Source organism: Oreochromis niloticus, linkage group LG10 (genome assembly GCF_001858045.2).
Source record: "Oreochromis niloticus isolate F11D_XX linkage group LG10, O_niloticus_UMD_NMBU, whole genome shotgun sequence".
NCBI lineage: Eukaryota > Metazoa > Chordata > Actinopteri > Cichliformes > Cichlidae > Oreochromis > Oreochromis niloticus.
The window spans coordinates 4,067,467-4,087,838 of NC_031975.2; the positions used below are offsets into that span (position 1 = coordinate 4,067,467).

Genomic DNA, 20,372 nt, shown 5'->3' on the forward strand with positions numbered 1-20,372 from the left:
CCTGTCGCGTGTCCAGTTCAGTAAGCCAGCTAGTCTACCAGTCCATTAAGTTCCGCCAGCCATCCTGTCATCTTTTGTCCCCGTTTCCAATAAACCTCCTCATTCTGCACCAAGAGTCCTGCGTGTGGGTCATCTCTTCCTCGCCTCCGCACACGACCCCTGACAGAAACATGGTCTGTAAAGGCATTGATCCTTTAAGTGCAGATATGACAAAGTAAGTTAGTAGATTAATATGAAAATCGTACCCTTTTTGGTATTACGAGTCATTTCCCCTTATCTGGGTTATTGGTTTAATATTCTTAACACACTTAACTTTCTAATAACAGACAGAATCTTTGCAAAATCCAAGAAAACCTGAAACAGAAACTGACTGATTCATCAACCTCTAGTTTGTTGACACATACCTTTGGTCCTGCAACAGTGGATTCTGTAATTTCTTTCCTGTGTGAGAAACTGGATCTCTTAAATAATGAAACCTTTCTTGAATTTTGTTTGCTGTCAATATCATCTGTAAAACAGAATCTATAAAATTGTTTACTGTTGTTTAAAGTTTGTATTAGTGATGGGAATTCCGGCTCTTGTTCTCTAAAAAGAGCCGTCTCTTTTGGCTCCCAACCGGCTCTTCAGGTTGTTTTGTTGCTTTAATTAATTTATTATCAACAACAATATAAAAATATGCACAAAAGGAAAAAAAAAAAAACATGGTTTATTTATATATGTTTATATATAAATATATACGGTGGCACGTACAAACTCCAAAACAAATTGCTAGCGTTAACTGAACTTCCAAAGCAGAGCTACCTAGATCACTTAAATTACACAATTGAAAGCATATGTGCATTGTTTGTGTATTTATACACAAACACTCATATATATTCAAATAGAGAAAAAAATTAAAATAAAAAATGTTCATTTACCTGTTACTAACACACATGAAATCTGGTCGCTGGTACTTCCTGGCTTGTGTAGCCACTAGGTAACAAAAGCTCAACACTGCCCCTAGCATCCTGGAGCACTTCCGTTGTGTTTTAGAGTTTGTACGTGCTTTGGAATTTGTACATGCTTCAGAATTTGTACGTGTTTTGTAATTTGCATGTGTTTTGGGGTTTGTACGTGCTTCTGAGTTTGTACGTGTTTTGGAGTTTGTACGTGCTTTGTCTCTAGGGGCCACCTTCAATATACTTTGATTTATTCACTCCATATAAAATGTAATAAATAAATTATATAAAAGAAAAACCAACTATTTACATTTCAACTTTTAACTATTTAAATTTTCAGCTTTTTCCTTTAAAAAAAAATTAAAGTGAAGCAACACAAAACACTGCAAACCACAACACAATAAAATATAAATTAAAATATGCAAAACAAAAAGAAGATGCACATTCTCTGTCATGTGGGCCTGCATGAATAAATTTTCTGAATCCTTTATCATCTGCAACCGAAAATAGTTGTGGATGATTACCTTTCTAATGTGACGTTGTTGTCCCTGGCTCTCTTTCTCTGTCTTTCCTTCCGCTGTTCCTGTGCTACTGCGAGTGTGACTACCGCCGTTCCCCCCTCTGCTCAGCGCAAGCACAAGGCTCACGTGCAGAGTGAAGCAGAAAAAAGTGCGAGAGAGAGGGTGACAGTGTTGCCAACTCCTCAGTAAGGAAAATCGCTATTGGCTGTCATAAAAGTCGCTAGAAGTCTCTAAATGACGTCATCGCCTAATTTGCATAATTAGTCATGCTAATGTAATTGTAACCTACGTTGTTGGAGAGAGAAATAACATCGTGGAAGAGACATAAAGTGAGTAAAAAACGTAATAAATGCAGTTAGAATTTATTTAGATCTACAAATTACATTTCTTTTAGTAATTATTGTTTTTTAATGTCAAAATTCCAACCCTGCTCCTTTATCCGGGTTTGGACCGGCAAAAGTGACCCGAAATTGGCACTCTGGTGGAGTTACTTTGTGTGTGTGAGTGTGTGTTTATAAGTAGTTTTAAACCTTGTGATCCACAAAACAGCATAACAGTAAAAGAACTGACTGCGTTACAGTCAGTGTGGGAGCAGCGGCTTCGCTCATGCGCGATTCATTTGCCGTTTGGAGGCATAGATGTGAACATTTCCTACCCTGATAGCAGCTGGGGGAGGACTATCCTCTGCCTGTGAGTGCTTTGGCACGGGTGAAGTGCCCATGGCAGCACCGCTGCTTGTTGAGAGTAAGAGCGATACGCGTTTTCACGTCAAAAAGTCGTCATAAATAAGTCTCCAATAACACCAGAAAAAGTCGCCAGATTTGTCGCTAGTCGCTTTTTAGAAGAAAAAGTCGCTAAGGGGTCTGAAAACTCGCTAAATATAGCGACAAAGTCGCTAAGTTGGCAACACTGGAGGGTGAGAGAAATTTTTTTAAAAAGCAGGCACCCAATAAGGAGCCGGCTCGCGTCATTCACTTCAAAGAGTCGCCTCTAAGAGCCGTTTCGTTCGCGACCGACACATCACTATTAAGTTAACTATTTTGCAGAATGTTTGGTTCCTAATCCACACAGCATAATAAGTGTTATAACACATATTTCACAAATGTTACAAAGAAAGAAACAAATCACATATGTTTTCATATAAATGTATTTCTGTCACACTCCTGGGTTTTTAGTCAATTTCCTGTTTTATTTTATGAGTTTTGGTATGTTTACACTGTTGTCATTTTTATTTCCTGTTTGTTTGTCTTCCCTTATTAGTTTTCCTTTTTTTAGTCTGTCTGGTGTAATAACCATCTGATAATTATTTACTTTTGAGTGTACATATGCTACTCATTTGGATTATTGTTTGACTTCCCAATGTGTGAGTTCTGCCTGTCTGTTCTATTAAAGATTTGGTCTTTTGGACTTTTAGTAGGCCTCCTAGGTTTTTGATCTGTGCACTTGGTAATTGACTGGGTTTAATTTAGTGGCCTGGAAAACAGGCCCCAGGGATCTGGTCATTTTAAAGGCTAGAGTAAAGAGCTATTTATACCTATGTAAACTTTTATACGCGGGTTTTTACCTGTATTGTTTCAGAAAGGGTTAAAAAGGTAATGTCCACAGTTTATAATTTTTGAATGCCAGATATTTTATTTAAGTAATTTAGCTGGAGCACAGGAAAAATCAAATCAATAATCAAATCAAATCATAAAATAATCATAAAACCAAATCACTTGCACTATACTAAAATCTAATCTTGTCACGGCTGGGGCAGCAGTCATGCGGTGTTGTGAAGGAGGACCCAAGTTGCAGACAACGGCGGTGATGCGAGTGAGTTTATTTACAGTGAGTGACAGTGAACAGAAGTGTGCACAAAATGAAGTGACAACCTAAACTGGGGAGAACTAGAGAACAGACCTGAAAACATACAAACACGGCGAGCACGGAGACTAAAGGACAAAGACAACACAGAAATACACAGAGTTACACAGGCAAGCCGACAAAGAGCACAGACTGACACCCACCATATATACACACACAAGGTAATCAGGTTATGACACACAGGAGGGGAGCACAGCTGATCCAAATTAAACACGACGAGACACAGACCAATAAAGTAAAACAGGAAACTCACAAACTGTTTTACAAACACAAACTCAGGGACACAAACGGAGCACAGAGGGGGGAAAACACAGGTAGGAACAATAAAACACTAAACACCAGAACGAAACCCTAAGAACTAATACAAAATCAGAATTAACACAAAACACAAGGTGATACCAAAAGGAAACACAAAACGCTGGGTCAAAATGACCCAGGACCATGACAAATCTACTCTGAGCTTATGCTGGTTTCCAATATTAATGTTGGGGTGAAGGAGAGAGAGGAGGATGGGCACGGCCTGGCCACTGGTGCACTTATCCCCATTCTGTTTGATACAATCCAACAGGAAAAAAGTCAAACCCTTCGACACTGGCTAAGTTAATATTCCTGAATACATACACAGAGAAACTCTGAGCCCCAGGGTCAGCATTGGCACAAACATCCCACTTTTTACTGTATCTCAGAGAGAGGTCAGGTATTAGACTCATTTCATTACTCTGGCTGTATTTTCTTATTCATTATTACTGTTAAACTTATACTTAGTCATACTCTTAATTACAATTAAAAATGATTAACTATTAGCAAAATCACTTACCAATAACTCTGTTATACTTTGTATTCAATCATAAAAAGGCTGGATGTTGAAACCTTTTACTTCCATTTTGGATGAGCCAAGGGACCTCAACCGCTGATACTCCATGTCCAAAAACTGACAAGTACTGTTTTATGGAGCAAAAAACTTAACAGCGCATATTTTATGAATAATACCAACAATTACAAAAGCAGACCTCTAATAGTAATAAGTAATCCTTTATTTATAATACATAGCAATATAAAAAAAAGTAACATTTAAAAATATTAAAGACAACGGGCACAGAAGAAGTGCTATAAAAACCAGCAACCAACCCAAAGTAATGAATAAAACACATTACAAATAAAGCCTGCTTGACAGAGACCAAACGATTTCTTTTCATCTGTTGCTTGGCAGAAAGTTAAGGCGCTATTCAGCTTTAGGTTTTAATAAAGGGAGGTAACTGAAGCAGTCCCTTTGAAATGTCTACACAAGATTCAGAGTCTACTTGTACTTGTGCTTATACTTGGCTTTAACCCTTCTCTTTTTTGTCTTGTATTCCAAAAGGTTTTCATTTTCTCCAGAGGATGATTACAGCCCACTGCTCTGTAGCCGTTCTGACTTTCTTTTCCAGCTCTGATGCAGTTGAATTTGTAATAGTCTATTTACTTGTCTTTACCTGAGACCACATTGAAACATTTGTAATGGCCATGAAGGGTTAATGAGTTCAGTTTTTCCAACACAACACTGAATCCTCCTGGCGTTTTGACACATGAAAACAAAAAGTTGTGTATCTTTTCCAGTTCTTTTTTTTTTTTTTCGTCATTCAGGACAGTTCTTCTAATGATATCGTCCATTTCTGGTGGAAAAATAACATAAGTTTGATTAGTCGATATGCATTCATTTTAAATTGTTTTGGGGTTTTTCTCAATACAATGTAAATATTAAATTTGAACAAACAGGGGCAAAAGAAATGCCTAAACTTCCATATGGTGCGTCTCTGCCAACTTTTACATGATGGCGCAAGACAAATTTAGCCCTTTTTAAATTACTCTTAATCTCATACTTGCCAACCTTGAGACCTCAGAATTAGGGAGACATTTAAAAGGGCTGGGGGGGGGGGGTATACATATACATATATACAAAAAACTTGAATTTTACAGTGTTTATATATCAGGTAAAATAAGTTAAATGTCACCGTTATTATTGTCCGGCCGGAAACAGCGGGGGTGTCCAAATTCAGAGGCTGCATCCAGCTGAGGACCCGGCCTTCGCGGTCTAAGTGGGCCGGGTCCTCCAAAAGCTGGGTAGGCTGGAAGTGAGCGGCTGTGAAATTGGACGGTCTAGCCTTCAGAATTACGTCACGAGCTCTCTCGGTGGACTGAAACTCTGCCGTCTGTTCCTTGCTGTCTGGACACTGGCGTAAATTCTCAACCATCTCACACTTCTGTTTAATCAGTTTTCTGTTTGACGTTTATTCAGCTGTGTGAAAACCCCGGAGGAACCCACCCGAGGGATTAATAAAGTTTATTTAATCTAATCTAATCTCTTAACTTTATTCTCAGCCAATCTCAGCTAATCTTGTTACTCATGAACAAATAAAACATTGAAAAAAGCCAAACAATAACATTTCTAAGTTATCTACGTGACTTATATATCATGTTTAACATGTAGCGAAAGACCGTGGGGGGGTCTTAAAAACGATGTGCCGGGAGTTTGCTGTCGGCCCAGATATTTGAAGTTTACACAGCTACATTCTCGCTTGAAAATATGTCAAAAGTTTATTTTGCGACCCAAAAAGAGTAATAAGAGTAATATTAAAACTAAGTAGCTGCCACCATTGTTGGAAACTGGAATTGGCTGGGCCGCGCTATGAATTCTGGAATATGGTTTTTCAATTTTGTTGTCCAGGTGGAAAATCGGGAAAAATTCGGGAGAATGGTGGCTCCGGGAGATTTTCGGGAGGGGCACTGAAATTCGGGATTCTCCCAGAAAAATCAGGAGGGTTGGCATGTATGGTTAATCTCCATAGACTGAAGAATTCAAGTCAATTTCCACAGCTATGGGCCAGTTAATTATGTTTACAGTTGATATTTTTATTCATAGATTCAGCACACAACCATTAGGCTAGGCTATTTAGATCAATTTCTTTCTACTTATGTTTGTAAAATGATCAAGAAAGCTACTGCGATTTTGCCTGACAACATTTTTATGACAGCTAAATTTACCTGTACTTTATCATAATACATTGACACTCAATTCTCTGTCTAGCGCAGCAGTCCACAACCCCTGGGCCACGGACCGGAGTCATTTGGTACCGGGCACAAGAGTTGAGGCTCGGGTGAGAAATTTATGGTTTTCAGGGTTTTTATCGTTATTTTTTTTTCACGTTTTTATCGTTAACTCGGTTTCCCTGGGTTGGGGACTGCTGGTCTAGAGAACACTGGATAGCTAATGCTGTTGTCAAGTAGCCTATCACTAGCAAACAAACAGCAAGCCTGGCGATGAATTCAATGTTGCAAGGAAAATACGTATAATGCTTACCGTTTATTAAAGAAAAGTATCTTGAAAGGAATTCAAATTGCTGGATCGGCAGACAGAGACGGTTTCTCGCAAGTGAAGTACGTTTTTTTTAAGGCGGGTATTTTTCGAAGTCGCAAAACTATGACGTCACAAGAAGGTGATTGGTCACTTGCAATGTTGAACCTGGAACAACATTAATTATGATGATGTGGGAACAACACCAACACGAGGATATCAGATCGTCTGCGATCCTATATAGGTGACTGACTTCATCCAGTGGCACACAAGTCCAGATATCTGCTGTTGTGCACACATTTTGCGCATGTGGAAGAATTTCAGTTATTGCTTTCTTCATTTTTGGAAAGGTTTTCTCAATGTGTCTCATGAATGTTTTTCTTCACACAGGAGTCCTGCCCCACTTAGTCCTTCAACCATCTTACAGAATGAGGTGTTCTTAACAGTAGAAAAGGGCTGCACTTCGGGCTGCATTTCGTTGACTATAAAGTCAAATACCAAGCAATTTACTTTCCTTTGGGTGATGGCTGGAGTGCTAAGGATGGCTCATTTGAGAGGGGGGGGGTTGTGTCTTTGCCACTTTATTCATCACCATCATCCAATGTGTTTGCGTTGAGTAAACTATGCATGACCCTGGGATGCATTCTCTGGAAAAATAGAAAGACAGACAAAAAGAAAACATATTACTGATACAGAAATAGTTCTCTATACGAAATCACTGCAAAAGTGCAGCCTTACCTAATGTCCAAGGGTTGGGCGAACGGACGAATATATTGACTATCAAGGATAGGTTGACCCTTTCGCCAATTGTTTTTACAAGAGTTATTTGCCCATGAGTAAATTTGGTAATAATGCTGGTTGAAGCTAAGAGAAACAGTCAATGGGAAAAATAATAGCGCTGTTTTAACGGCACCCTCTTCAGCTATGAGCAAATGTACCCGCCTCAGAGTGTGCCCAAATGCAGCGATTCATTTACTCAAACTCATAACAGGAAGAAAGAAAGGCAGCAGCCTATGTTCAGAAGAAAACAAAAACACTTTATCTAAATAAAAAAAAACACAATGGTGGGGAGGGAAACAAAGAGAAACTGGCTTCTTTTTTCCCCTATACAAGTTAAAAATTAAAATGTCTCTTCCAGCGAACATTAAAAAAAAAAAATCCCTGACGTAAAGTTAAGTCTTTTGTGTAATTTGGTGCATCTCAATCAAATAAATAAACAAATAAATGAATAATCCAAAAAGTAGCTATCGTCATTTATCGCCTATCGTCATTTATTAGACTGACGATTGTCGGTTGGAAAATTTTTACATATGGCCCAACCTTAATGTCCACCCTACTGTTAATCATTTTGGTACTGCTTTTAGAACTGCACATGATTATTTGCAGCTAGCAGGTTGTTAATGCTATCCATCAAGTCTAACAGTCTGCAATCTATGAGCTAACCTACCTCCCCTCAGCACCAACACAGACCTCTCTGCTCAGCCCCGATCACTCTCTCCAGTGCGCGGTCGTCCGCAATCTCCGGTCCCGTTCTCCTTTTCCGGACGCCTCAGCCAGCTGCCTATAGCCGGGCCTCTGTGCCGCTCTGCGTGTGTACATGTAAGCGTGTAAAAACTGCAGATAGTCAGATTAACGGTAATAGTATTTTGTCTCTATCTGTCATTACAGAAATTCATCTCATGTAAACAATAACGTGGCGCACAGTGTGATGTGACAAAAGGCACATACCTTTGAAGTTGCGTGACGAACTCCGTATTTCTCATCCACACTGTAACAACCCTTTTGGGTTATAGCACCACTAGGGGGGTTGCCCTACTATTGTAGTAGTTGTGGGAGTCTCCTAGTGTGCCTAGTGTGCTGTTGTTAGCGGCAGCCATTCCATGCTGCTCATGTTCTTTTCTCTGAAAGGAAACCTTACCGTTGTGACCAACTGGCGACGGCGACTACCGATCCCCGCACATGTATGTACGGACAGAGTAGAGCCGTGGAGACCTGGCTTGTATGGTCTTATGTTGCTGTCAATGAATAAAGGTCTGTTATTGGATTTAACCGACTGGCTCGGATGAGCTTGCCAAAGTTCTACAACTTGTGCCTCCATCACTTGTGTCCAGATCGCACACTGCACTGCCGTGCTACTCTGTCTTTTTCACTTTCATTTCTGTGTTTGCACGTGCGCAGTGTGAGAGGTTGCTTTGATACCCTCATGGTGGGCGACAGGATCTCTAACAGGTTTGATTTTCTTATGACCAAATGATTGTTGATCGGGAGCTGGTAATCGCTTCTCGTTACCCTATTATACTACACGATGCACGACACACGATTAAGGCAAAACTCGGGCTGATCCCCAAAATGGTCGCACAACTGAAAAATCGTCTCAAAATGGGCCAAAAACCGTACAGTGTATGCCCAGCCTGAGTAGTTTAGTTTAACACTGGTACGTGTATTCCATATTCTGGTGACTATTTAAGATGGTGGTTCGGTGTTTCTCATCGCTGGATCATTGTATGACTCTTGTCAGTGTAGCCCCGGCTCTCTCTAGTTAATTCCTCCTTTTCCTGTGATTTTGTTCCTGGCTACTAACCGTGTTCTCCCTGTAAGCAGATCTTCCTGGACCCGTGCCTGCCTTTCCCCTGGAGTGCTTTTGTGAGTGTTTTCGAGTGGCGTGTGTGACCGAAGAGGAGAGTAGAGTGTGACAGAAGAGGAGCATTTCGTGCGTGTGACCCACAGGAGTGTGGTTTTCCCTTCCCGTCCCTGGATTCCCTGGAGCCCCTGTCTTCCTTTGCACATTTTTATAAAGCACCTGGTGTCTTTTGTAAATAAACTGTTCAAGCGTTTCACAAACAGAGTCCTGCGCTTGAGTCCATTCATGCACTTTCTTATGGTTCTGCATTTTTGTCGATTGTTTTCACTTGTCTGTTAACTAACTTGTAAAGCACGTGGGTCAACTTTGTTACTTTTAATTTTCTATAGAAATAAAACTGACATTGATGCAATACAGTCTGCTGTTTTTGAAGCTAAGGCAGAGCAAAAAAGAAGGAAAACAAACTCTAGTCTAGTGGTGCCTATATTTCCATTCTTTTGTTGTCCCTTCTATACATGTCTACAATTCTTTTCCTTCTTAAATTTGATCTGGTTTTTGCTGGCAACGCATATTGCCTGTGCCAGAAGCATTCAGAAAGAACAGAATCACATTAAATTAGGTATTTTGGGGTTTTCCGTGTCCTTTGAGAAACTCAGTCTTCCCTTAGAGACTTTACAAAGACAGATGATTACTTCTACTACTGTTCATCTCATCTTTGAAAGCACTTGGCCAGTGGGCGTCATGCAGATTGATATAAGTGAAGGATATCTGCTGTACACCCAATTTGACTTCACTTAACAGCTTTTGAGATTTAATCACCTCATTGGCATTCGCTAGCCTCAAGCAAGATAAGATACAGTGTAACCTTTTTTTTCTTAGTCAGTCTGGTTAATCAGGATATGAATGAATATGTCATTGTCAAAGAGCTCCAGGGGAAATGTGGCGCCTGATCTCCTGAAATGTCCTGAAATGAACATGCTATCTTTTATACACATTCAACTGAAAGGCAGTTGAAAGCACCAGTTGATTCTAATCATGTAGACTCTATTCCAATTCACTTTGAAGCATTAAATGCTCATTTTAGGATCTTTCTAATATGACAAGAACTAAACCCTTTTCTCTGATGTTCTCTGTAAACATTTTGAACGTTATCATCCTTGATGTAAAACTGGCCTTCAGTTTTAAAAAAAAAAAAGAACATGATCTAAATGTAGGGTTGGCTCAAAGGCAGAAAAATATTTTGCCTAAAGTATTAACTCACACATATGAATCTTTGAAACAAGTGTTTTAATCACTTGAATGTACACAAGTGTATAAAATGTAAAAAAAATAAGTGTACAAAATCAAGTACCTAGGATACTAAGATACTAAAGCCAAGTTGCTCTCCAATGCATTCATTGGAGTATGAATGGGTGAATGTAGCATGCTGTGTGAAGTGCTTTGAGCGCTCCAGGAGAGTAGCAAAGCGCTACATAAGAATCAGTCAGTCCATTTACCATGATAGGATGCACCTATGCAACGAGTCCACTTGTGATATTTCCTCACTACTAAATATTCCACAGTCAGCTGTTAGTGGTGTTATGTATAAAATCAGTGTACTATAACAAATTGGAAGTGATTGGGAATGACTTGTCATTTTGGGAATTACATCAACTGAGCCACAAAGTGGAAGGTCATGTAAAATCACAAACCAGGGGGTCAGTGGATGCTGAAGCACATAGTGAGCAGAGTTGTCAACTTTCTGCAGTCAGTTACTACAAACCTCCACCTCCAAACTTCATGTGGCCTTGAGATTAGCTCAACAACAGTGTGTAGAGAGCTTCTGCTGGCACGAACCACCTACTGATCAATGCCGGGAAAACCAAGGCGTTGGTGGTGGACTTCCGGAGACGCAGACCCACCACACTGACACCGGTGAACATCATAAACCATGTAGACTGGAGCCACAACACTGATGCTCTTTACAGGAAGGGTCAGAGCAGACGCTACCTGCTGAGGCGGCTGAGGTCATTTGGAGTACAGGGAGCGCTTTTAAAGACCTTCTATGACTCTGTGGTGCCATCTGTCATTTTTTACAGTGTGGTATGTTGGAGCAGCAGTTTATCGGCAGCTGAGAGGAAGAGGTTGGATAAACTCATCAGGAAGGCCAGCTCTGTTCTGGGATGCACCCTGGACCCAGTGCAGGTGGTGGGAGACAGAAGGACTCTGGCCAAAATAACATCTCTGATGGACAGAGTCTCCCACCCCATGCATGTAAATGTTGCTGAACTGCAGAGCTCCTTCAGTGACAGACTGCTGCATCCTAGATGCATGAAGGAGCGTTTCTGCAGGTCCTTCTTCCCTGCAGCTGTCAGACTGTACAATCAAAACTGCTCCCAACAAACATAGGTTTACATCAGCGCTATAACTTGCACTATTTTATCAACCGATTCACACTATAACTAGGGTTTGCCTCTTATCTGTATTTAATTTTATTTAATTTAATAACGGTACAGTACTTTTGGTAACCATTGTCCTTGATGTAAATATGCAAAAATTGTGTATGTTTCTGTTCTGTGTCCTGTGTACTGTTTGTTTGTATATGTTTGTATTTGTATATTTTCTAATTTCTGCTACATAACTTTGCACTTTTGCTGTAACAAAACAAATTTCCCACCTGTGGGACTAATAAAGGTCATCTTATCTTATCTTATCTTATGTGTCTTTTTTGCTGCTGTTACACCCAAATTTCCCCTTGTGGGACAATTAGGCTACGTTCACACTGCAGGTCTTAATGCTCAATTCCGATTTTTTGATCAAATCCGATGTTTTTGTCTGCTTGTTTACACTACAAATAAAATGCGACAGCAAACGCGCTCTAGTGTGAACGCTCAAAGCAGCCCACATGCGCAAAAAGAAGATGTCACACACAACGCGCTCTGTTTAGACCCAGAGCAAACAATATTGTTTGACTGATGGCCCTTAATATAAAGACTTCGGACTTTACGTTTCCCATTTTTTGCTTTAAGTTATTTTGTTATTTACATAATGATCCTTATTGCTGTTTTAGAGGAGCGGTGCTTCAAAGGATAGTTGCAGATTTCTGTCAGAATCTGCAGATTATACATTACAAATAAAATGTTCACAGTTGTCTTCCCAACAGTTTCACTAACATCTATACTGGATGGCCAGGAAGCGTTCGCGATGTCTTCTCCAGCGCTGATAATTGGCGTCTGTCTTGTGTCAGTGACGTAAAAGACGGATTTAATGCGACATGACCGTTCACACAGCAGTCGCTTTCTAAAACATCGGATATGTATCGCATTCAGTACCACATACGAAAGTGACCCAGATCGGATTTGAAAATATCGGATTTGTGCCGTTCACACTGTCATACCATGATCGGATATGGGTCGCATAGGGTCAAAAAAATCGGATTTGATGCGCTTTCGCCTGCAGTGTGAACGTAGCCTTAAAGGATTATTCTATTCTATTCTATTCTATTCATGGAATGGGTTTTCATGGCCAAGCAGCTGCATCCAAGCCTTACATCACCAAGAACAATGCAAAGCGTCAGATGCAGTGGTGTAAAGAATGCCAACACTAGACTCTAGAGCAGAGGAGACGTGTTCTCTGGAGTGATGAATCATGCTTCTCCATCTGGCAATCTGATGGAGAAATCTGGATTTAGCAGTTGCCAGGTGAACAGTAGCTTTCCCACTGCACTGTTCAAAGTGTAAAGTTTATTGGAGGAGGGGGTGCTTTTCAGGAGTGGGGCTTAGCCCTTTAGTTCCAATGAGGGGAACTCTAATGCTTCAACATACCAAGACATATTGGACAATTCCATGCTCTCAATTGTGTGGGAACAGTTTGTCCTTCTGGAAGAATAGTTAAAAATTCCCAGTTCATATGTGTGTGAAGGCAGATGAGCAAATACTTTTGGCAATGGTGTATCTTGACTTGCTCTTGGTGTTGTGAATAGATATTTTGCCATTTACCACTGACTGGTCTCAGCTGTTTTAAGCTCCACAGTTTCTAAGACTGAAGGGAGTAGCTTATGTAAAGACTGGGTTCTCATCATTTTTTGTTTTAATACCCACAGTGTTATGTGCTGTGAATACATCTCACCTGGTAAGACTGTTAATCTGCTTCTGGGAGAAAATTAGGAGTAGAAACAACCTGAACTATTGCACTGCTGTTGTGTGGAAGTATATAGTACAGTTTTTTGGCTGCACTAGCACAATTTTCATGCCTTCCCTACCCCAAATTTACCTCCACATGACTTTGGTCACATTCAGAAATAAAATTGCATTCAAAGGTGCAAGATTATTGCAAAATAATAGAAGGGGCCCCAAGACGATCTACAAAATTGGCCAAATTTAAATCAGGTAAGATTTTTGGCTTACTCCTTGGAAAAGAGCATTTTCAACAGTTTGCTGTCCCTTTGATACACATGGCTTTTCAATTTTGTATTTATTTTTTGAGAAGGGATCTTGTATAATTATTTTCATCAAGGTTTTTATGCACCCTTTAACAAGCACCATTGCTCATAAGGTCTAGATGTTCCCTGACTAAACATCACAGCCTGACATTTGAACATCAGTGAGTCATGGGGTCACAACTAATTCAGACGTGTGGAAAAAACTGCAGAACACAGAGAAGAAATGCTGGAAAGGTTTTTAGAAAAAACAATCGCTAAAGAGAAGTCAGAGCTGGTGAGTTATGTAGGTAGGCGTAGAATCAAGTTTTGACAAAGTCTTATGATGTGTAGAGAAAACCACTCATGGGACAGATTGCACATCCTTTTTCTGGTGTCAACTACAAAGTGGTACTACAACTGTGGCAAAAAACAAAGCATCTTCTTCACTAGAAGCTTAGCCAGGGAACATAATTGAAGGAGAGATTAGAAATGTTTGGCAAGAGAAATTAGCAGCATTATAAAGTACTTGCGATGTGGCAGCGTGGAACCAACAGGATCTAATGCCCAGCTACAGATCAGTAGGATATTAAGGTCATCAGGTTTGGTATCAGATATGCAGTGAATTTGTCAAAGTCAGGAAAACAAGAAGATGCTTTATTTATCTGATAAACCTGATATACCTGGAAACATGTGAAAAAGTAATTACTCTTTAAGTCCAATAACTGATGGTGCCACATTTGGCAGCAAGAAAAGCAATAAGGTTTTTGTGATAACAGTCTTTTATATCACCATTCAAGTATGAACTGCCTGTTTAAGGTTTAAAAAAACATAAGATGCCAGAAAGCAGATTTAAGTCTTTCTGGTGTTTTTCTGCTGTTTCAGATCATTGTCTTGCTGCATGATTCAAGTGAGCTTGAGCTTCAGGACATGAACTGAAGAAAATGGCTTAGTGTGGTTCATTGGAGTCCTAAAGGCGTAGAAATTACTGTGTAACCTTTTCCAGACTGATGGATGTCACTAGCTTTGTTTCCCATCTATTCTTCAGTGTCTTCAGATTGTGGCATGTATATTTGGCATGCAGACTGGGGCAGCCAGGGATCAAACCATCAACCTTCCAATTAGTATTTCTGTGTAGGTTCTCAGTGATAATCAGGATCCTGCAACAGAAAACGTTCCCATTAAAAGCCAGAAGGGAAAGAAAAGGAACGCACACATTCAAAGAAAGCTCTTAAAACATGTGGTTATCCCAACTGGGCGTTCATCAAATCAGCAAAGATGTACAGGAAAGAAGGTCAGACACCAGCTAGGCAGAATCACAATGGCAAACAGAACAACATTGTCATTTCTTATGTAGCAGGTTTATCCGAAAAACTCAGCAGAATTTGCTCCATACATGACATCCCAGTGTACTTCAGACCCAGCCACACCCTCAGAGATGAACTGTTTCATCTCAAGAGCAAAACACCCAAACATATACTAAACACCATAGTGTATGCTGTGCAGTGCAGTAAGGAGTGCTCAGACCTCTGCACTGGAGAAACCAGACAACCACTCCACAAATGCATCACATAACACAGAAGAGTCACCATCACAGGATGAGACTGAGCTGTACATCGGCATCTAAAGGACAAAGGTCACGCTTTCGGGGATGTCAGTGTTCACATTTTGGACAGAGAGGACAGATGGTTTGCAAGAGGAGTGAAAGAAGCCATCTATGACTATGTCCACTACTTATGTCCAGTGTGAACGACTATTCTTGAACAGAGAGGGTGGTTTACCAGACCAATTGTCTGCCACCTACAATCCAGTTTTCAGATCCTTTTCCAGGTGGCTTTTCGTTTCACTCTCCCCGGCCCAACCAGTCGCAGCAGATGGCTGTCCCTTCCTGAGCCCGGTTCTGTTAGTGGTTACTTCCTTTTAGAAGGGAGTTTTTCCTCCCCACTGTTGCTAAATGCTTGCTCATAGAGAATCGTCTTATTGTTGGGGTGGTCAAAACTCTAGGGGAGCTAGCAATTCTACAATTACAATCTTTCTACAAACAAACGAATATGGTCTTGAACTGGTGCACAAGTTTGCTTAAAATTCATTAGGTAATCTCTCAATATTTAAAGTGGAGCAGTGGACAACTTACCATTACATCAGTCCTTCAATCAGACCTAAAACACCATGTTAAAGATAAATTTGATAGAAATTGGAAATAAATTGGATATTAATTACATAAACCTGCTTTAAGCATCAACTTATTGTTGTTTGCAATTCTTTATAAATATATAAATAAAGAATTACAAATTTATAAATATATATCCCTTCAGGATACTAGTAGACATACCTGTGTTACCGGCAGTGAGACAGTGTGTCAATACAGAGGGGAACACTGATACTTCAGAAGATTTTCACTGCGTCTAATTCAGCCACATATTTGTTTCAAATAACTTTCAGATTTTTCAAATAACAAGCAGCACCAGTTTTGTCATTCATTATTTCCTCTGGAAGCACTTTATAAGGTAAATGGACTGATTCTTATATAGCGCTTTTCTACTCTCCCGGAGTACTCAAAGCGCTGTATACAACGTGCCCCATTCTCACAAGCACTGACTCTAAACTGCTTTTCTAACGACATTCACATTCCGATGGATGCATCGGAGAGCAACTTGGGGTTAGTATCTTGCCCAAGAATACTTGGCATGCAGACTGGAGGAGCCAGGGATCGAACCACCAATCTCCAACAATGCCCACATGGATATAAAACAGGAAACATTATATTCAAACATTCTGACACCTTTTCATTGGATTAGATTGGAATTATTGAAATGTTCTATGTTTTATCAGTTTGATCGGTTTTCATGATCTCTGGAATTAAAGATTTACTAAGGCTATGGTAAATGTATGTATTTAGGTAATTAGCAACCAAGGCCTATTGTCTATTCTAAATATTCTAAATATTATTTATTATTTAATTCTAAATGATATGGGGTGATTAGGGTGATTAGCTAACTCTGATATACACATAAAGCATACAGGAAGTGTGGTAGTGTGCTTAAATTGAAATCAGACCTAGTTTTATTCTTGAAACCCAGACACTGTTTTTAGGTGCAGTTTAGGGGTCAGTTCAGGTTAAGACTCATGTAATGGTAAATGGCCTGTATTTATATAGCGCCTTCTAGTCCCTAAGGACCCCAAAGCGCTTTACATATCCAGTCATTCACCCATTCACACACTGGTGATGGCAAGCTACGTTGTAGCCACAGCCACCCTGGGGCGCACTGACAGAGGCGAGGCTGCCGGACACTGGCGCCACCGGGCCCTCTGACCACCACCAGTAGGCAACGGGTGAAGTGTCTTGCCCAAGGACACAACGACCGAGACTGTCCGAGACGGGGCTCGAACCGGCAACCTTCCGATTACAAGGCGAACTCCCAACTCTTGAGCCACGATCGCCCTGTGTTTGTGGGTAAGCAATAGCGTTTGAATGTAAAGGAAGACGTGTACATGTGCGTTGTTGTATGTGTGTTAGGAACATAGACAGGACTACGAGAGGTACCAGGATTCACTGGTACTCAAAGTCAGAAATGTGATGTCCACCTCACATTTACCTGCAACTGCTTCCTGAAGTTCCACCACACAGAAAGGTTATTAATGCCACACACACACACACACACACACACACACAAACGTTTGATCCTGAAGCTACAACACAACTATATACAGAAAAGCTTGACATGGTATGCAAAAGAAAAAATAAACAAATACACAAAAAAAATCCACAATTGTCAGTTTTATGGTTTTAAAATTCTCCAAAAATAACATTTTCTTTGATTGACTGATATTAAATTGATCAGTGTCAAATTTAGTGTGAACAATAATACACAAACACACACTCACTCGCACAGACATCACAAAGGAGAGCATGACGAGAAGGGACAGATAGAGAAGGTGAGCCAGTGTAGGAGGACTGGAGGACCATGACACTCAGTGAGCCAAACGCTGTGTTGTTAGGTAAGTAATAGTGAGTTTATACCTAAATTTCATCATAACATGCCTAACAATAACATAATTTTATATTTTCCCAACTTTTTTAGTGGAGACCAGCAAAAACAGGTCCAGTGTACTCGATGTCATGATGTTACAGTGCACTCACACAGAAACAAGATGAAGAGGTCATTCCATGGCACAATTCAGTTGTGAAGATTGAAAACACACATTACCCAAACATGTAAACATGCAAGGAAAAATGCAAATCTTTCTGATAATGCAGGGTCATTACTGTGCTGTAAAAAGTGTTGGTTATGCTCATTTTCCCTTGTTAGAGACTATTTGCTTATTTTAGCTTTCAAAGTCTGGTCAAACCAGGCAGCAGAGCTCAAGAGAGCAAGCCAGAGGGATGTTAATGACCAGCATCAGCCCATATTCATTTAGAATATTGTTATAAAGCAATTATGACTTTAAAAAAAATATGATTATGTTGGGGTGTAAATTATGTTTCACTGCTGCATTTATATTTTGGTAATAGCACCACAGAGATGGTGAGAAGGAGGGAGAGCTGGATGAGGACAGCAAAAGAAGAGAGAGCAAGAACAGGTAAGAGTGAACATATAGTCAAAGCCAACAAAAGTTATAAAGCCACGGTAGCTTCTATTCTTCCCGCCTCTCGCCTATGACAGCTAGGATAGACTCCAGCCACCCTGCCAGACTGAATTGGGCTCTTTCTTTTATGAGTACAGAAGCTGAATTACTTCAATGTTGTTATTGTAGTTCATATGTATTTGCAGTTTCATTTCCAAGGCCTACAGGGAGGCTTAAATACAAAACACATCCAGGATATCAAGACATTGTTTCTCTTAAGCGATTTATGAACACAAATCAGGTCAGATGTAACTCAGATTTCATCCGTAACCCAGAAGATATCTTACATATGAAGAAAGAGCTTTTATATCTCAGGTTATGTGGAAGCAGCTTTTTCACTGTTTATTTTTAAACTTTTCTGCTGCTTTCCAGTAACCAACCTTTCTTCATACAGTAAGCTATGGTGGTGGATAATGACACAATAACTTGTGAATTACAGCTAAGGGAATTTTAATTGAAGAATCTATTTCATGGCTGAATCAATCTTTGATGGTGCCAGAGAGCAAATATTTGCTGGAGAATGCATTGTGTCCCTCATGTAGCTTGGAACCAGAACTTCTCTATTTTACACCATCTTTGCTGTTATAACAGTCATAACTGGCACCGGTTTTTGGACCCACAGGCCGAACCTGAGAGAGAAACCAGGTTTACTCATTTTATTACACAGGAGAAAACATTTGAGCAGGCAGACAGATGCGTATCCACTGGTGAGTTACTTTTCATTTTTTCCACAGAGAATGTTTGTTTTCTTTATTCAAGCAGGAACACCAGAGGGGATCTAAGGCAGATGGAGAAAATAAATCAATGAGGGAGACTGAGGAAAAAGAGCTACACTAGTTACCACACTGAGTACTGCGCTGAGCAGGAGATGAGTGGATGAAGAGCTGGTAATTTTACGTGACAGTAACTAATGGAAAGCAGGTGTGCCAGCCCAAATCAACAGGGATACATGAGGGGAAACTCCCACACCCCATCCCACCAGGAAGGTGACTTGACACACTCACTCAGGAAAATGGGGGCAAGAGAGGGAACGCTTTGGATTTGACTGGTGGACGGATCAGCAGCACAAAACTAGTCCAGCAACTCTACCTGAGACTTACTGAAGGAGACGTAAAACAGAGCGAGGAGGAACAAAGAGAATAGGTCCCAAACCCAACCCAGCCAAACCATCACAGTTTCTGTCAGCACCGAGTCTTCTTTTTGGCAGCTGCTGAACTAAGAGGTTTTGTTGCCTATCAAAGAAACTCTATAGATTCTGATGAAATGAAGAAAAGTCCTGGTGGTAGCTACTGCAGTTCCCTCCTTTATTGCATACGCCACTTTCTCAGCTCAGCTACTTCAGAGGGGAACGAATGAGGAAAAGGAAACATGTTGACCTTGTGTACAAAAAAGGTTGCACTGGCAATCAGATTGGGCTTAATGGTGATGATATAAAGGCTACTGGTTATGTGACTTTGGAACACTAAAAGGTCAGAACTACTGGCCCTTTAAATAAAAAATAAGCTGTTTGACTTTGATGTGATGTTCATTTGTTTATTTCATATAAAGTGACTTAACTTTAAAATCCACGGTTAAAAAATTGTGTCTTTGGCCAACAAATGATAAAAGAATATAGACAGGCAGTACAAAATTATGAAAATGTATGTTTCCATCTGTTCCAGTTTGTCTTGTTGATGTTTTAAGTGGTGGTTTAGGGAAATGTTTGCTTGTTTTAAGGTTGAGCCTTTGGCCTTTCTTCATTAATTTTCCAGACTTTTAGAAGAACGTTTGTCACAGTTACACAACAACACACATTAATAACTGTAAGGTGCAGAGTGTGTTGATGCATGCTGAATCATCCAGGTAAGTAAATCCCAAAAGGTTGATGTAGGGTTTAAAAACTACGTCCAGATGAACCAAAAATCAACCTGTTGGGATGTAAGGTGTAAAGTATATCTGGTGTTGTGAGAAGCTATGAATCCACCCCGACCAATTAACACAGACAGGGATTTCTATAAATATATTCTGAAGTCTGTTGTTGCTCATAATGGCTCAAGTTATCCCTGAAGGATAATGGCCATTAGAGGTCGCTGTCACTTTGGTTATTTGAAGGTATGTTTGGACTCCAGACACAAGG

The 20,372-nt window shown here is 40.1% G+C and overlaps 1 long non-coding RNA gene across 1 annotated transcript; it reads right to left on the reverse strand.

The window, feature by feature from the left end:
- On the reverse strand, positions 1 to 1,610 carry LOC112848061 (uncharacterized). The gene is made up of 2 exons (XR_003221980.1): positions 1,463 to 1,610; positions 1 to 175 (listed from the first exon to the last, which is right to left on the reverse strand). It is a non-coding gene; the product is annotated as an uncharacterized LOC112848061 (long non-coding RNA).
- Between the last annotated feature and the right edge of the window lie 18,762 nt (positions 1,611 to 20,372).